This window comes from Thamnophis elegans, chromosome 10 (assembly GCF_009769535.1).
Source record: "Thamnophis elegans isolate rThaEle1 chromosome 10, rThaEle1.pri, whole genome shotgun sequence".
Taxonomy (NCBI): Eukaryota; Metazoa; Chordata; class Lepidosauria; order Squamata; family Colubridae; genus Thamnophis; species Thamnophis elegans.
The window spans coordinates 32,947,649-32,966,422 of record NC_045550.1 but is presented as its reverse complement, the minus strand read 5'-3'; the positions used below and the strand labels follow the sequence as shown (position 1 = coordinate 32,966,422).

Below are 18,774 nucleotides of genomic sequence, written 5' to 3'. Positions count from 1 at the left end.
AAATGATCATAACCTTACTTTTTTCCTGATTTACAGAACAAACTCCTTAAATAAAGAACCCAACTGATTCTTATGGAGAGGATAGCTTTTAATGATGAAAGATAGAAGAAGGCACTGAAGTTGAAGCAGCCATTGTGTGCAATCTTCAAATATAGTCTGCATTGAATTTTCTATGTCTAAAATTGCATGAGGAAAACATGACAGAGCAGTTAAGTTCAAGAGAAAGCATACAGCTTTTCCCAACCTGATTAGCTTCAGAATGTTTTAAAATGTAACTCTAATCTATTTCAAAGCAGCATGATAGCTAATCAAAGATGACGAACATAGTAGCCTAAAAAACCCAGAGGGATACTAGATTGTAGAAAAGTGAACTAATAAAAATATTAAAGAGACGAATAACTGGACATTAGATAGCAAACATTTCAAAGGGAGCTGGAGGATTTATGCACTGGAGCCTTTAAAAATGTGAAAAGAATCTGTAAGAAGCTTAAAATGTAGTAATTCTAAAGAAAAAAAATTGTAACCCACACAAAAAGATATTACAATGCTGTTTAGTAATGACCTCAATGAAGAGACTTATTTTAGTTAGAATGATTTGTGCTCAAAACACAAAACTAAACATACACCTTTAACCATTATTTAGAATTTTAATAGGGTCAGCATTTTTAAAGAGCAAGGCAAATTATGTGCTATTTTAATTTATTTTAAATGGCTAGGCTAATATTATGTGTAATTAAATGCAGTATAAAAAAAACCTAAAACAGTGCACAGCTATACTTTGAAGCTTTACCAGATCAAACGGAACAATGATCTGGTTTTGTATTAATTCTACAAAATCAAATATCCAAGAAACATAGAACACATTTTTTCAGATCCTTAGGTTAAGTCACAAAGATCACAACCTCACACTTTCAAAAAAGCAAGGACTATTGAACACAGTCTATAAAAAATATAATACTTTCTAGATCTCAAATAGGGTAGATTTTATTCAATACATTTTAAATATGTTGAATATGTTTTTTTAAAGAAATAGAGCTATAGTCCACAATCCTAGTTAGAGTTCTTTAAGGGACCATGGTGCATTTTACTCTCTCATCATCTATTTCTGCTATTTATACATTTTTTACTTTTCATATAAAATGATTTATCATTATAAACTCAACAAGAAACCTTACACTGAAAAAAGAAATCCCAGGATCTTACATAATTTCAGCATCCCTTCTTTAAAGTTTAACACACCTATTTTGGATGATCAAAGCAAAATTCTCAAACATTTAAAATAAAAGTAGTACATTAAAATTCAATTTAGATTGCAAACATCCATAGGCATAACCTTTCTTTTCCAAGAAATCATTTTCTAAAGTACTATGCATGATCAAAAGAACAATGGTTAAAGATAAACAAAAGAGCAGACAGGGCTCTCCGCCAGGATAAAGGCATCTTCATTCAAGGAAGAAAGGTGCTTCTGGTTTAGTTCTCAAAAACAGCAGATGAGATATTAAAACTATTCAGATGAATTGCAATGTTTATTTGGTTTACTTTAGTGTATGAAACTAGACCCTGTGGTTTATAAACTTTGTTTATGACCTAGTGTTGTATGAATTCAGTCAGGAATATGATTGCTTTAATCTTTTTTTTTTTACATATTTACTGTGCACTGCCCAAAACCCATTAGGTTGAATATATTAAAAATGGCTAAATAAACTTGATAAAACTCATTATAGACTAACAATGTCCAATAAAAGTCAAAACTGCACATACTTGACTTCCATCTGAGATCCCCATATGTGTTGAATCCTACCTCAACCACAAACGTAACATAAGGTTTCTATTATTTGTTCAAATATGAAAATAATTCATAGATACTAATGGCTTCAGAGCAATCTTTAAAGGATGTAAAGACAGAGGAATCAAGAGTCAGCCAATTAAATTTATTATTGGCAGATTAATAACAGATCCCACCCAGTGGTGGGTTTCAATTTATTTTACTACTGATTTGCTTGTGAGTGCGTGCTCATGCGCCACTTCTGCGCATATGCAGAAGTGTCTGGGTGGGTGGGCAGAGCCTACTGTTGCCGCCACTACCGGTTCATCTGATCTGGGGCGAACCAGCAGAAACCCATCTCTGATCTTACCGTATATACTCGAGTATAGGCCGAGTTTTTCAGCCCACTTTTTGGGCTGAAAAAAGCTGCCTCGGCTTATACTCGAGTCAGTGAAAAATTTGCCCAAATGGAGGAGAAAAAGGGGCGCCCCTTTTTCTCCTCCATTTCGGGACCCAGTGGAAGTTCTCTGCGCGAGGTGAAATGGCCGGCAGCAGCCTCACTCTCCTGCCGTGGCTTCCGTTTCAGTCGCGCAGAGAACTTCCACTCGCTTCCCGGGCTTGTGTTCTGATGAGGGGGAAAGAGAGGACTTTCCTTACGCCCGCATCAGAGCTGGACGTAAGGACTTTACCCCATTGATGAGGCGGGCGGCGCGGATTGTAGCAAGGACGGCCGCCGATCGCAGCCTGGCTGCGCTGGCGGGGACGGGCGGGGCGGGGTGGGATGAGACTCCCCACTCGCCAAGATGGTAGGACTCCAAGTCCCATCCCCTCCACCTGTCCCCACCAGCGCAGCCCCTGCCGCATCAGCCGGAATCTAATTTCCCCCTCATCAGAGCTCGGCGCGGATTGTAGCAAGGACGGCCGCCAATCGCAGCCCGATTGCGCCAGGGGGTTCCGCTGGTTGAAAGAAAGTCCTTCTTTGCACCAAGCGCTTTTCCCTCCCAACTAATTATAACTAATTATATTAATTAGATAGATCAGTGTTTCTCCACCTTGAAGACTTGAAAATATGTGGACTTCAACTCCCAGAATTCTGGGAGTTGAAGTCCACACACTTTCAAGTCTCCAAGGTGGAGAAACACTGAGATAGATGATCCACTGTGTTTATTTTTGGAAAAAAGCGCCTCCTGCTCTGGACTGCCGGGAACGCGATCGCGTCTCTCTCTCTCTCTCTTCCCCCCACCCCCGGCTGTTCCCACCCGGGAATGTTCTGGCGGGCTAGGCGGAGGGTGCGTGTGCGTGCATGTGTGTCAAGGGTGGGGAGGCTAAGAGGGCGAGGTGAGATCCTGGCGGGGACCGCATTTCACCCGCCGAGCTTCCTTTTCCCCCGTCTTTTCCTCCGCTCGCCGACTTCCTTTCTCCCGTGGCTGACAGGTGGGTGGGTTTCCCTCCTTCTCCTCCCTGCTGGACGTGGATCTGCGGCGTGGGTGGCCGTCCTTGTTGCCCGCCGGCGGCAGGTCGCGGCAAAGAGAGGGAGAGAGAGAGAGAGAGAAATGCCGCCGCTTCCCGGCTCGCCTCTTTTTCCCGGGATCGCCGTGATGCTTTGAGTTTTCCTTCTGCGGAGGTGGGGTGGAAAGAAGAAGAAGTGGGGCCCTTCCCCGCTTCTTCTCGGACTACCTAAGCGTTGGGTGCGCTGTCCCCATCTGGGAAAGTAGTGCTGACTCATCAGGTGTCTGGGAACGGGTGGGGCTGAGGAGCGGCTGGGGGTGGGGGGTGTTTCACAGAGCGGCTGGGGGTGGGGGGTGTTTTACAAAGGGATGAGGTGGACTGAATTACCCCCTTGTATCTGCTGGCTGCAGCCTTCTGTGTGCAGAGTCCAGACACTGCTGACTCATCAACATGAGGTCACCCATAAGTATGCTCTGCACACACACAGACACACACACAAAAAAAGGAATGGGAGCTAACTAGGGTTAAGGGGAGGAAAGGAAAAAGGGGGACCCAAACAGATAATCTGCTGATTCATCATTTTGGGGGTAGTCAGACTTGACCTCGGATCCCCTTTCTTTCAGCTGTTTTGTCTATAAGCCCTTGTGACAGTTGCTGACCCTTAGCATTACTGTAGCACTGTGTGTATTTATAGGTAGGGAAGAGTGTGAACATGGTAAAAATGGTTTATGGGGTCATTGGGAATCCTTTGGGGAATGAATGGGAGAGCTGCTGGGATGTCCTTATACTCTGTGCACACCGATGCTGACACTCTTGTTTTGGATGGTAAAATTGTAGGTCCTGAAAACCTTAGCTTTATGGGAACACTCCTTCTGTTGCAGTGCATGTTGTCTCTTAGACCAGTGTTTTTCAACCACTGTGCCGTGGCACACTAGTGTGCCGTGACATAGTGAATAGAGAGAGAGAGGATGTGTATAATTAAGGTGACCAGACGTCCCTAGCAAGGCCGTGGGCTGGCAGTAACCGCCGCGGCCAGCTCCCTCCCCCCCCCCAGTCAAAGGTGTCCCTCTTTACCAATCTGAAAATCTGGTCACCTTAATCATGAGGTGAGTGAAGTATTTCATTGAATACACCGGTATTGTGTGATAATAATTTGTTATCCAGAGCAAATTTTTACAATGGCTACTGTATATTTAATGGGCACAGGCAGGCTGTATATGTTATTCAATGGGCAATGGCAGGCTGTAATTAATGGACACAGGGCAGGTTGTATATTCAATGGGCACAGGCAGGACACTGGTAGGATGTATATTATGAGCCTATGAGTTTTGAAGGATTTTAACTCTTGTGTTTTAGCTTGGTTGCTGAATGAGCTAAGGTTTTTGTACTTTTAAAGTTATTGTTGATACCATATTGTTTTTATTGACCCTCTTTTCCACTTACAGAGCTAGTTTACTGTTTTTCTTTGAAATAAATATTCAAAAACATTATTGGTATCTATTTTTATTTTTGAAATTTACCGGTAGCTGCTGCATTTCCCACCCTAGGCTTATACTCGAGTCAATAACTTTTCCAGTTTTTTGTGGTAAAATTAGGTGCCTCGGCTTATATTCGGATCGACCTATACTCGAGTATATACGGTACTTCCCCCTCAGCTTATCCTACTCCCTTCTTCCAATCTTTGGTTAGAGTGTTTATATTTTTATATTTATTTTTATTGTACTTTGTTCGTATTATTTATACATTGTATTAATGTTATCCTTTTAATACTGTTAGCCACCCAGAGTTACCCTGTAGTAAGATAGGCAGGCAATCAATTAATCAATCAATCAAATAAATAAACAAAGATATAACCTCAGTATTTGCCAATTCAACAATTTGGAAAGTTCTATTGAAATCAAATATTTAAAAAATTATTGTATCAGTGAGATGTGAATTCAATAAGTAAACAAGGCATTATTTATGTTCAACATTTTGAACATAAGTATTGCCTTGTTAAACAAACTCAAGGAACAAGAATAGACTGTAAAACTGAAGCACACAGCTCCCTCTTTTAAACCAGTGGTCCCCAACCTTTCCAGACTAGCGGTGGCGAAGGAGAGGTGATGGTTTTGCATGTTCACTTGCCACTTGTGCAAAAGCAGCCTCACACACTTGCCCGCTGCTTGCACAGCCCAATTCCCAATGGTCACATCCTAGCCCTAGGCCTAGGGATTGGGGACACTTGTTCTAAAGCATCAAATTCCACCTCAAATTCCAATACTTTCATAAACTTTTTATTAAATTTTGTACAGATAAAAAATAATACAAAGTATAAAAGATAAAAATTAAAAATGGAGAAAAAGAATAAAAATAAAAAAGAAAATAGCTTCATCCTTTGTTCCCAGCAAGTGTTTTTGCGGAGAGAATTGGAATAGAAAGGAGTGTTACGTATTTTCACTGCCTTGAGTTATTTATAAAAATAATAAAGCTGGGATACAATTACATAAATAAACTTATCACCATGTCTTATGATACAACAAACCATCTCATACATGGTATGCAAACAGATCTTTAAAGCATCACTCCATCTTAATCAGCAAAAGTCCATTAAGGGTTATCAGAAAAAACAACAGAACTATTACAAGCTGTATCTAATAAACTAATTTAAATCTTTCCTTTTATATTTATTAATCAGATAACTTAAAATTTAACAACTGAATTCTCCATCCCCTATCTAATCTCTCATACATAAACAGAATCTTTAAAATATCACCCCAGTCTTATCAGAAATCAATCAAATATTACTAGCGATAGCAACCTATCTATTTTAACCTTGGTCAAATAAATCAACTTTATATTCTAATCCTTTCCCAAAAAATATTTAATTCCCTCAGATAATATCCTAGTATCTGCTTTCTTTTCATGTTTATCTTAACTCTTCTCACAAAAACTTTGACAGCTTTAATAGGTCCCCTTTGTACATCATATATAAAAAGTTTAGGCAGGTCACTCTTTATATTCTCACTGCCTCTTCTCACAAAATTGTTGACAACTTTAACAAGTTTCTTTCATTTGTATATTCAATATTTCATTTTTTTAAAAAAATCCACACTGAAATTGATTTCAATCTTTCCAGTGAAGCTTGTTGCTCTTCCATGACATCATCTAGTTTATCTCCAATACCAGATTATCACTGAATTGCATCCACTTATATATTAATTTTCTTCTGGTGCCCTCTAGTGACCAACCTTCAAAATCTCTTCCCAGGGTTTTGTTCTCAGATATAAACATGAAAAGTTACCCACAGGAAGGATTCTTAATACTTAATTTCAAAGTATTAATTCAAGTCCACCTGAACACATAGTCCATTTAAAATGTTTTAAACTCAATACTCCAATCACTCTTTTGCTACATATTCCCATTTTTTTTGTAAAATCTTAAAATTATTAATTTAAACACTTTCTTAAAGAAAACTCACCCAGTGAATACAGTAAAACTTGCCATTCCAAAGGTTCTCAATCTCTAAAAAGCACTAAAAAATTAAATCCAAAGAAGTGAGATTCAGCTGAACTTAAATCCAATCAATTATTATTCCGGTCCCAGACAAGCAAAGAACTTGAGTCCATATAAGCTACATTAAAGGAAATGAGCGTGGTGGAATCCCATGACTCCCAGTTGCATGCAGGGTTACCTCAAAACATACATTTTTGCCATCTACTCATGAAAAACAACTCTTTGAAGTAACAGTACTTATATGCGCATAGAATTTACTTGTAAGCATTTTGTCCTTTAGAGCAGAGGTCACCAACCGGTGCGCTGGATTTGTATTAGTAGTCCATGGGATTTAAAATTATGAGTATAGTGATCCCTGAGGTCTGACAGGTTGGTAACCCCTGCTTTAGTGATGCATATGGTCCCTATCCTGCCTGTGTTCAACAGTCCTTAAAAATGGCTTATGAAGGCCTTGGGCTAGGAAGAAGGCTCTATGGGAATGTCCATTTTTAGGTTGAATGTTTTGTTGTTCTGTTTGGATCTTATCAATCTTTTATACTGTTTTAGTACATTTTTTGTATTGTATACTACTCAAAGTCACTATGGAATCAAGTAGCCTTATATTTGACTGATCAATAAATAAATGTATTATCTTAATATTACTTCAAAAATGTTACCATTCAGTTTATGGTGTTCATTTTCCACTAACCAGGTATAGGATTACACATTTCTAACATCTTAACTTGAAAAATGGATAAAATCCCAAGTTCCATTTATGTTCTTTCTTTTTCCCACAGCCCCTAGGCCCCTTATGGCTATTCTAGAAGGTTGAAAGACATTTTGGGAAAGATTGTAAAAGTACATTGTGTGCAAGTAAATGCAGAATCTCTCCTTCCACTTTCCCTATAGAAACTATTTTCTTTGACAGAAACTAACAGATTCTTCCTATTGTAGTTAGGTTTAAAAAAATATGTAAATTATCCCTCAATTTGTGTTCGACCCTGAGCCTACAAAGACATGCAGTCTTTGACACAATCATCATCTTCAATTTTTCCCCGAACTTCCCTCTCTCGTTTATAGTCCTGGGATTTTGGGCATAGCCAAATATACACTCAAACATGTCTTTAGAATTCTGAAATAATTATGGTGAAAGGTGGAGAAGTACAAAAAGATTTACATATGTGCAGACATATTCCATCCTCCATAATATTTGGACATACGCGTATAATAAAAAAAAGAAACAAACTTTCTTTGGAATATTATAATTTTATAACCCTGTTAAGATAAAGGTAAGATTTCCCTTGCACATATGTGCTAGTTGTTCCCAGCTCTAGGAAGCGGTGCTTATCTCCATTTCAAAGCCGAAGAGCCACGCTGTGCGAAGACATCTCCATGGTCATATGGCCGGCATATCTAAACACCGAAGGTGCATGGAACACTGTTAACTTTCCACCATAGTGGTCCCTATTTTTCTACTTGCATTTTTTACATGCTTTCAAACTGCTAGGTTGGCAGAAGTTGGGACAAGTAATGGGATCTCACTCTGTTACATGGGGCTAGGGATTTGAATTGCTGAACTGCCGACTTTTCTGATCGACAAGCTTAGCGTCTTGCCACTGAGCCACCGCGTCCCTATAACTGTTAGGAAATGCTAAAACTGATCTCATTTTTGTATACATATACATAAATATCTCATACATTTATGTATGAAAAATTGTAACATTTAATATAATTGAATGGATATTCAAACACAACAGAAGGACAAAATTGAAATTACAAATAGCTTCCCACTAATCTTTGCAAATGATTCAAGACCATCCATTTCAATCACATCTGCAAGAGAAGATTTTTTGCTTATGGAAATAAGTTTTTAGTACATCATAAACATTGATATTTAATAACAATCAAATAAGAAAGGATAGCGAGTAATCATTCTGATTTGAAATGTTAAAAATCCTGTTTTTCCCAATCCCAAATCTTTACAACATTTTGACTCATCTTCTCTCCCACAAAAAAATTATAAATTAATACATGTTCAAATACGTTTGGAGTAAGTTATGTTCCTAACACTTCAGAGTGTCTTTCACAATTTAAGTATCAGCAAAGAACCAGGTGTAATTTTCATAAATGCTACCTCAGCACTGCCTATACCAACAACCATTCACAGCTTTTGAGGGGGAAGGGAAATTTTAAAAAGCCAGTAACTCTATGAAGAACAAGAAATTATGAGCCAACCAAATGTAAAATAATGAAGGGGCAATGATACAAGAACAGCAAATGTCATTATATTGATGCTCTTCATTAACTTCTTGAAAAGGCTAACTTTTATATTGGTACAGAGATTTATTGACCTGTTCATAAAAGGTTCCAATTATGATCAGCAAACCTAAAATGTAAAATCATTTCTATATCTGCATGAATACTACTGAAACATTGTTCTAAATCATGTATCACAGTGGTAAAGTTTTGTAACTGATAAAATTTGTAATATTAAATCCGTATCTAGCAGATACAGGAATACTGCCTATGGACATATTCCAATACAACCAACAAACAGCTCTATTTATCAACACTAGCATTACCCAAAGAAATGTCACACATTTAGTGAAATATAACAGTTTACAGTTCAATGTCACAGGTGACTTTTATGTGAGACTGTCAGATCAGCAATATTTATCAAATTAAAGAATATGTTCTAAGCATCATCAAGTAAGACTTCAAGATAACTAAAGTTATGCTTTGCTACATTTGTTTTTAAACAATTCTACAGGTCAGAAAGAAACAAATAGCTCTTTCAAGCAGAAATAATAATGCTGGTATTTTATAGAGCAGTTATTTCTTTAGTAATCTGCATCTAGAGCCAACTAAACTAATTAGGATTATATACAACCTGACCTATATCAAGCCTTAAAAATTGTTGAAATTACATAAAAAGGAAAAAAAGATGATGAGAAATAACTTAAAAAATAAAAATATATTCAGATACAAAACTGTAATAGTTTTAAAGCACTTTTTCTTCAGAATACCGTGAACGAAAAAGATACAAATATCTCCTATCACAAATTTTTACTAGTTCACCCAACAGATTTATAAGACTTATATGGCTGCTCTATCTCATTCAATGACTTTAGATGGCTCACAACAATCCATAAACCATAAACCCAACCATAAATCATAGTTGAAAACAAAGGTGGTATTCTCCTCAGGTGCAGACAAAACATCCTCACAACTCAACCCCCCCCCCCATCCTAGCCATGCTTGGAAAGAAGGAAGAACTAAACCTTCACAGCCTTCAGAAGGTTAAAATGGTAGAAGTCCCTCTGATTTCAGGTGGGAGGCTGTTCCAGAGAGCTGGGGAAATCACAGAGAAAGCACACTTCCGAGGTCCCATCATATGGCAACATTTAAGGAAGGGGACCACATTCACTTTATCTAACCTAGTAGGATGGGCTGATACACTCAGGGAAAGACAGCCTGAGAAGTAACTTGGCCATTTGGCATATAGGGCTTCAAAAGTGATAACCAGCACCCTGAATTGCACCTGGAAAGAAACTGGAAGCTAACATACCTCACAGAGCCCCACAGTATTACTCAGGTGAACTTGGGTCACCCAAAATTGCAGACTGATGCATTCTGGACCAATTGCAACCTCTAAATCAGGGGTGTCAAACTTGTGGTGTCACGGCAGTGTCACATGATGTATCACAACTTCCCCCCTTTGCTAAACTGGATGTGGGCATGACCAGCGCATGACGTATCTGGCCTATGGGCCGTGAATTTGACAGCCCTGCTCTAGATGGTCAAGGGCAGTCCCATATAAAGCACATTGCAGCAATCCAAACAGTAAATGACTAAAGCATAAATTCTTAATTGCTAAACATCTGTCACTGGTCTATCTGATGATGTCTGAAATCTTACCACTAATTCCAACACTTTAAAAAGGGGGGAAAGTTTAAAGAAAAAATGTAGTTCCATGCTTAGATCAAGTCCAAACTGACATTTAAAAAATGGAGAGTTGCCAAATCAGCAAAATCATAAATATGCTTTCAGATATGACATCAATTTACATCCAAATCTGTGGTGCCACAAAAAACATTGAAAATTGGATGAATGAATGAATGAATGAACTAAAAGCATCCAATTCATTCACATGCTATTCTGACATTTTATTACTACCCACAAAAATATACATACCCTTGTGAGACAATACCCAGTCCAAGAAAATCAAAAGCATAGCAAAGCCTCTATGATAGACTTCAACACTCCTTTTGTATGTGAACTACTTTTAGAGCAAGGACTTACTCTAAATCAGCCATTCTTATTCTTATGCCACTAAGTAGCAGAATATAGATTTTGTAATACACTTCCCCTTTCCTTAGATTTTTGTACACAATTCTTATGTATCTGTTGCAAAAAAAGTCAAGATATATAATTAAACTTTGCAATAACCCACTTATGGAACTATATGTCTGCCAGGAAGGCACAGGGTTTTTTTGTGAAATGATTGGAGACTTTCAAGAAGGGTTATTTCAATGAATATTACAAAAATGAAATTTCACTGAGTATGTGTGAATGATTTAAAAAATGGCATTTCTACAGTAACTTACAGTAATCCCTGGAAAACTGCCCATATAAACTTAAGGGCAATATAGTCCATAGAAAATGAATCTGTGCATTAAGGTCAGGCCTATGTTTGTGAGATCTGAACTTTGCCAACAGATATAGAAGCTCAAATTAAAGGAAATAGAATAAAATCTATCCAAGCTTTCAGTATCCTCATTTTAAAGCTTCAGGAGGGCCACCAACACCAAAACTAATGAACAGTCGCTTATATGTCCTGTAATGCAAACTTGGGTATGGTTGCACAGAACTGCTACTATCTCCAATTACTTAACTGTTCTCTCAGTTTAGAAAATGAAGCATAATTCTGCCCAGAGTCCATACATCAGCAACAGCTATGTTACACCCACTTATTCACCTTCTTTCATAAAAAGACAGCAGAGAATTTGGAACAACTGTATTTCTCAGAGCGTGGAAATCAGACGTGAACATTTCCACCTCTTTAGTCAGCACGAAAGAAATTAACTGATACATTACCAAAACACTACATGCACAAAAAAACTATAGAACTCTGCAAGTTTTAGTAATCCTAGCTAGTGTGGCCTATCATGAGAACTGCTGGGAGCTATAATTCAGAATACTTGGGGTACACAAATTCTACATTTGTCTTCAATGCCTTTGCATACTGGAAAAAAATTTGCTTTTGTAGAGCCAATCCTCTCCTAGCAGTCCCTAAAGGGAGAGCAAGATTCAGGAACTACTTACTCCTGCCTGCTGTTTTGCTTTTAGCTTCTAGATCACACAATGGTGGGGGATTGGGACGAATGTGGTATTTATTCTTTGTTTTTTCAACTGACCTAGATACCAAATTAAACTAGTCAATTAAAGATGCTTGATATTGTGTCCAATTCTTACCCAACTTTCTGTGTTTCTAGCTTTGGGTTAGAGAGCCTGAGAAGGGGAAAGCATTGCCAATTATCTTGTGTACCAAGTTGCCAAACAACTCCTAGCTTATTTCTCAATATTGGAGGGAGGTGACTGTCACAAAAAGCAGGAGGCAAATGCATGTCCACCCATCTTAAAACTTCAAAGTTATTTAGAAGCTGAATACTGATCATATTCATCAGATAGCAGTGTCACATGGGCTGTAAATTTAAAACTAGGCTCAAGGAGTAGGTAGAACATAGCAAGCCAAATACCTTCATCTTACAAGATAAACTGCCTTCACTTTGCAACCCTCATTCTCTACTTCTGGCAATGCAGAAAAAAAGTACATGAACACATGGGGCTCAATTCCTACTCCTATTCTGACTGGAGAGAGAATGCAGGTGATCAAGTTAGTGAAGGAAATGGCAGTTCCTTGTGCAAGCAATCACTTCTCCCTACTTGCATGCCAACACTGACCTTATGAATATCACAATGGTGAAGACAGCAAACAACTCCCTCATGAATTCTACACAATATCATGGAAATCAACACTTTCCAGTCCACCACGCCAAAAATCAATCCTTTTCTGTCTATTTGCCACGTTCCCTTTGCCACATCTCCAAGGGGAGGGGGGAACCTGAAAAGTATTCCCTAATGGATGCTTCCAAGTCTGCTCTATGCCCTGGAACCAACCGTGGAAAGAGCCACGGGGCTAACTGGCATGATGGCTACTTCAATCTTCCAGGAGATTAGGAAAGCTGCCAGGGGCCCAGCGCAAAGCAAATCGAAGGAGAAAGACAGAGTGCAACCAAGTCCCAAATCGAGCTCCCCCACCCTCTCTCCTAATTTAACAGCATAAGCTGAAGCCAGGTGATCTTACTTCCCCCCTCCCCCCTCCACGTCTTCTCGTAGATTCAGGCAGAAACTAGGCAACAAAGTTAGTGCAAAAGTTTTGCGGCTGAGTCGGGAGGGGAAAAGATCCGGCTCGTGCGCGCCTATGACACGTAGTCCGATCCGTTTCCCCGCCCTCCTTCTCCTCTTCAAGAGAGCGGCCAGACGCGAAGAGTGCGCCCGGCTCGGATTAGTTTCTGACTACTAAGGAAATAAGAGAGAGAACGAAGGGTAACTCTACTGGAGGACACAGAAGGGCAGCCGATGCCAGCACCTCCTCTCTACCTCCACGTCGGCAATCCCGTCCGACCCCATTCCTCTTTCTAAGGCATCGAGCAAGGCTCCGTATTTTCCACTGCCGAAGCGATCGACCCCCGGCTTCTCTCCCTCCCCCAGCGATTTGATCACCTTCTCTTTGGCCCACCCGATTGCCCCCCTACGTGGCACTCACTCCGGCCCGTGACTGCTAAGCTCGCTGTGCTTGAGAAGCCCCGAAGCGCTCCCGAGAAAGCGGTGAGGCACCTTCTCGGCTGCTATATGAGACAGAAATTGCCAATCCCGAGCTCACACGTCAGAAAAGCCGAGCCCCTTCCCTTCCCTTTCCTGGGAAGGCCCAGCCCAGCTCAGAGCAGCCGCAAAGCTTCGGTGAGGGTGGAAGCAATGCTTCGTAACCACTATCTACACCACTGTCCGGACCCTGTCCGCTAGTCTGATTCCCCAGCTGCCCAGAAGAGCACGAATAACAATGATATGTAAGCAAGTAGATCGGTCGAAGTTGTAATATATGGAGACGCGAACCATCTCTGGGGCGAACCGACTTTTGTTAACAAAATACTTGATTTATGTTAAAACAGAAATAAAACGTAGGAATAAGTTACATGAGATTCGCAAGACCGACTTATTAGCAAACATGAACTGCAAGCTTTTTTATTAAATACTGGCTGGGTTCCCATATTCATTATTAACCAGATTACAATTTACTGAATTAATTTGCCTGGGTTCACAAAATACATTGTACCACAAACTAGTCCATTACATTTTAATTTAATGTATTGTGTGAATAGATTAGTTCCATAGGACTTGGGAATACTTTTAGGTTAATATTTTTTGAGGATATCTCCCTTTCTGCATACACTGATGGTTCATTATTGGACTTCAAGGTTTTCCACATTAAAATACTTTTTCTGGAATTCCAAGATACCCTTAATAGACAAAATTCCCAATAGCCACTTGGGAATAACTTGTCAACACATTTGACCACTGTGTGAAACATACTGAAGCTATGTTTTATAGGTTGTTTGTAAGCAAGAGTAAATAAAATCATTAAAAGTAGCAGTGGTGGATAAATGGCACAGTTGTAAGCCACATTGATGGAACAATGGGGTAGATTTTAAGCACATTCTAATTTTAAACTACAATTTTTCTTTTGTTGACAACTAATGGAAGTACAGTATTTATTCAATTTATCGGCCCTTCTAATAAATACTCAAGACTGTAAAAAATATAAATCCCCCAATCTTCTAAAACAATAAAGAGCCAAACACAGTAACAATGGCATGTTGCAGGGAATACAGTTCAATCATTTTAAAATGATCCCCAACATGGCACTGTTCAAATCTGCTAACTATAGCTGTCAACAAGATAAGTTCCCAGTGGGAACTTTTTTTGACAACCACACTCTACAAACTGAAGATTTTCATACTTCTAAAATTCAGAGCTTGAAATGTTGGTGAGATTCACTTCATACAGCTGCCTTCATTCTGATTTAAATAATCAGAACGCTAAGAATCATTAGCAGCTTCACTATACAATCATTCTTAAACCTATTTTTGAATGTTTGCTGATACTTACCTAAATGATTAATACTTTATTTGCCACACAAAATCATATGGTTTATTTATGGCTAGCTTATGGTTTATGCAACCATATTTTTGTCATTTATAAACTATGGCTTAGTATATTATGTACATTAGGTATTGTAGTTTATTCAATGACATGTTAAGCAAACCATGGCTTAATATATGTGAATCATGATAGGCTTCATCTGGACTGCTTAAAGCTTCATAATCTAAGATGCCTAACTTCCCATCATGCATTTACTAGATACAAGCATTTTTGGTTCATATTATATCAGAATCTTTAATCCCAAACTGAGTATAATCATGAAATCAGTGTTTTTGGTGTCCTAAGTTACAGTAGGCTGAAGGAAAAACTTAAAAGGAGCAGCCCTGGACCTAAACATGTTCTCCATCACACAAAATATGAACTCTGGGGCAAGTATCAAAATGAGACTACTGTAATTCCCTGCAAAGTTTTCAATAAACATGTAAAATGTTCTACAAGAAAAATCATACAATTCATTACCCTATATTGTTTAAAAATTAGCAAGTTACAGATCAAAGCCATTATAATGCATTGGGTGAAATACTTCTCTTCTGGTATGAAAGACATTTCCTAAATGTAAGCAAACCTTTTATATTCAAAGTATATAACTAAAGAAGAGACGTGAAACTGAACAGGTCACCAACTTCATGCCTAAATGCCTATAGTTTCTATTCCTAAAATAAAAATGTCTGTGTGAATAATACTTTTTCAGTAAAATCACTTTTCACTGGAATAACTATAGTTGTACTTTCTATACATCATCAGATTAAACTGATAGGATAAAATGGAATGTGTATAGGAGAGGCAAGAAGTTTTACCTTGCTTACTCTTGCTCTGTATGCTGAGTCTCACTCATAATTCACTGTTTTTCTGATAAAAAAATCTATTCTATACTATTACCTCTCCAATGATTAGAATGACCAAAATATTTTTTAAATGTAGGGTCTCCTGTGTATGATATATAACCAAATGAAATAGTCATGTTCAAAAGAGGAATGGTAACACTTCCTGGCATTGGATGCTTGCACTGATCAGATCTATCAACATGGCTTTCCAAAGTCATTAAACTGTACATCAAACATATTCCAAGGTGCATAGAAAGAAAAAGTAAATTTTTCAAATGGAGAATTTAAATTTTGCTTTAGTCATGAGAATAAACATGTTCATGTTCAAATGATTCCATTTTTACTTAATAATGTTATATAAATGGGTGTTTGCACTTGCAGCTTTGTTGTTTTTTCCTTTCCCGGGACGAGCAATCTTTAAATGATAGCTATTATTCTCTATTTTATCCAAATCAGAAAAACACAACACAGGTCAGCAATGTCAGTTCTGCTAATTCAGTGGATCCAGTTTTTAATTAATTTTGTTGCTTTAATAAGAGAAAAGCATACATTTTATAATATACAAGGAAATAAAATAATTCAAACTTAAAAATACACAATACTTAAAAAAAAAGGAAAAATACAAAAATAGGTTGATAAATATATTGCAATCTATATGGCTGCTAAGAATCAGCAATGACTTGATAGCACTTACTGTAATCAAAACTTATTACAAACAAAACAACTCCAAAGACTCTGAAAATATAGTTCAAAGTCATCTTCTTACCTGCTTCTCAGGAAAAATACAACACATGAACAATAGACAATACATCAACAATCCATCAAGACACATCAGGTATAAATTTCTCCTTCCAGTCTGATATAATTTTTGTTAACTAGCTCTTTTGCTAGAGAATCCAATTACTGATACTTTGATATATTATAGACATTGAAAATATGTAACAAGTAAAGCATATAACGCACTGTGATTGTCCAAAGTCATATTAACAATCCTGTTGATGTCAAACCAAATATTATATATAATAAGAAAAGAACCAGCCATAGGAGTTAATGTTCCAATTACTGGAATGCAGCCCAGCATTGTTAACTCTGCACTTTTTCAGGTAAAGAATGTAAAGGAGTAATGATTGCACCAGTTTCAGTGATGATTTACCATCCAATTTTGTTCTATAAAACACACTTTCCTAGTTTGGGCAAAACAGAAAACTATGTTTACTAGATATTTCTTATCATTGCCTATAATATGAAAACTACAATATATAAAACAATTTAAAATAGAATAACAAAAATCACTAAGCGAATACATATAGTCTTTGACCAACAACCTTTCATTTAGTGACTGAAGTTACAACAGCACTGGAAAAATTGTTTTTCACATTTACGACAGCATCTCCTTAGTCATGTGATCAAACTTTAGATGCCTGGCAATGGGTTTATATTTATGAGAGTTCAGTGTCCTGGGGTCATGTGATCATCTTTTGTGACCTTATGACAAGCAAAGTCAATGGGGAAGCCAGACTCTGTTACCAATTTAACAACTACAGTGATTTACTTAACAATGGTAGCAAAAAAGTTTCTAAAATCAGGCAATACTCTGTCTTGCTTAGTAACATCAATTTTAGGCTCAATTCTGGTAATAGGTCATGGACTACCTGTATTAGTAGAGGTAGCAACCACAGTATATAATTACTGTAAAAAGTGAAATATGTCTATATATCTTGCACGAGGTGTGCAAGACAGAATTTTGGTTTCTCACCAACTAATTCAGAAAAATATGAATGTAGGGAAAGAAAGTTTACTTCACATCATTAACTTTAGACATGTGTGATAAGGTGAATAGGCTTGAATTAGAAAATGTTTCATGTGACATGGAGTAGAAAATTGGTTTGTTGAATGTGATTACAGCAATACTGTGTATAATGGAAAAGCATGAGTGTAATTGAGTGTATAGTAGTACATTATTTCTCTTTGAACTGGAATGTACGATGCCCCTTTGACTATTTAACAGATTATGAATAAATGTAAATGGAATTTTTATGGTGAAGTTAGAAGTGCATCAGTTAGGACACTGAAGTTTTGGCATGCAAAGGACATCCAGCTGTTGGATGAGAACCTGAATGCCGCAATCAGGAGTATATATCTGAAAATTAATGCATTAAAGAATAAAGTAGGTATATTTTATAGAGAAAATGAACAAGTGCAAGCGTTATAATAAACAACAAACAAAAAAAATAGAGACCATATCATCTAGCATAGCTTGGTAAAATGTTTACTGAAGGTGGGGGAAGGGATATATAGACAAATTGTAAGAAATGCAATTACTGGTAGACAAGAAGTCTATATTTTTATATCCCTATGAAATGTTACTGGTATTAAGTAAAAAGAATTAGGCACAATTAGAAAACAACTGTGTGATCCCTTTGACAATCATGATAGAGGCATGGATTCCCTTTTTTCTTTTTAATAATAAAAACAGAGGGGTGATCAATGAATGGATAGAAAAATAAATAACTAGAACAAATGAAGTATTTTGAGGCTGTTTTATAATTCAGAGACAATGAAGATTGAATTACAAATATATATATTAAGAGTGAATGAGCTAAGAAGAAAAGGAAGACCATGTTGGGATTAAATAAAAATCCTCAAAAAGAAAGAATTTTAAAAACAAAATTGATCTGATTAAATGTCTTCAAGTTGTTGTCACCTATTAGCAACCATATAATTTAGATATTCTCCATGATGATGTCTTCAGCTTTTTCAATAATGTACTCATCACTCATCTATCCACCTTGCTACCTGTTGTCTTCTCTTTCCTTTCATCTTTCTCAATCTTAGAGCTTTATGCAGAGCTAGGTCTTCACATGTGTTTTAAGAAGAATATATCTAAGTAAACTACATTCAGAGTAATTTTTTTTCTTGAGCTAGAGCTACTCTTTTTGATCATGTGCCATGACTGTGGCTTCTTGACCTGTGCATAGA

At 37.5% G+C, this 18,774-nt stretch overlaps 1 protein-coding gene across 3 annotated transcripts in view; it reads right to left on the bottom strand.

Annotated features, from left to right (window-relative positions):
• HDLBP (high density lipoprotein binding protein) overlaps positions 1-18,774 on the bottom strand; it is a 62,038-nt gene that overhangs the window by 39,617 nt on the left and 3,647 nt on the right. The window contains exon 1 of one of the 3 annotated variants that reach the window (XR_004256057.1): positions 13,518-13,616. The exons of 1 other annotated variant lie outside the window; for it this stretch is intronic. The gene's annotated coding sequence lies outside the window, so the exon portion shown is untranslated. Of the gene's footprint in view, positions 1-13,517; positions 13,618-18,774 lie in introns of those variants that run through there. One more of the 3 variants, XM_032225217.1, reaches the window with a different exon arrangement.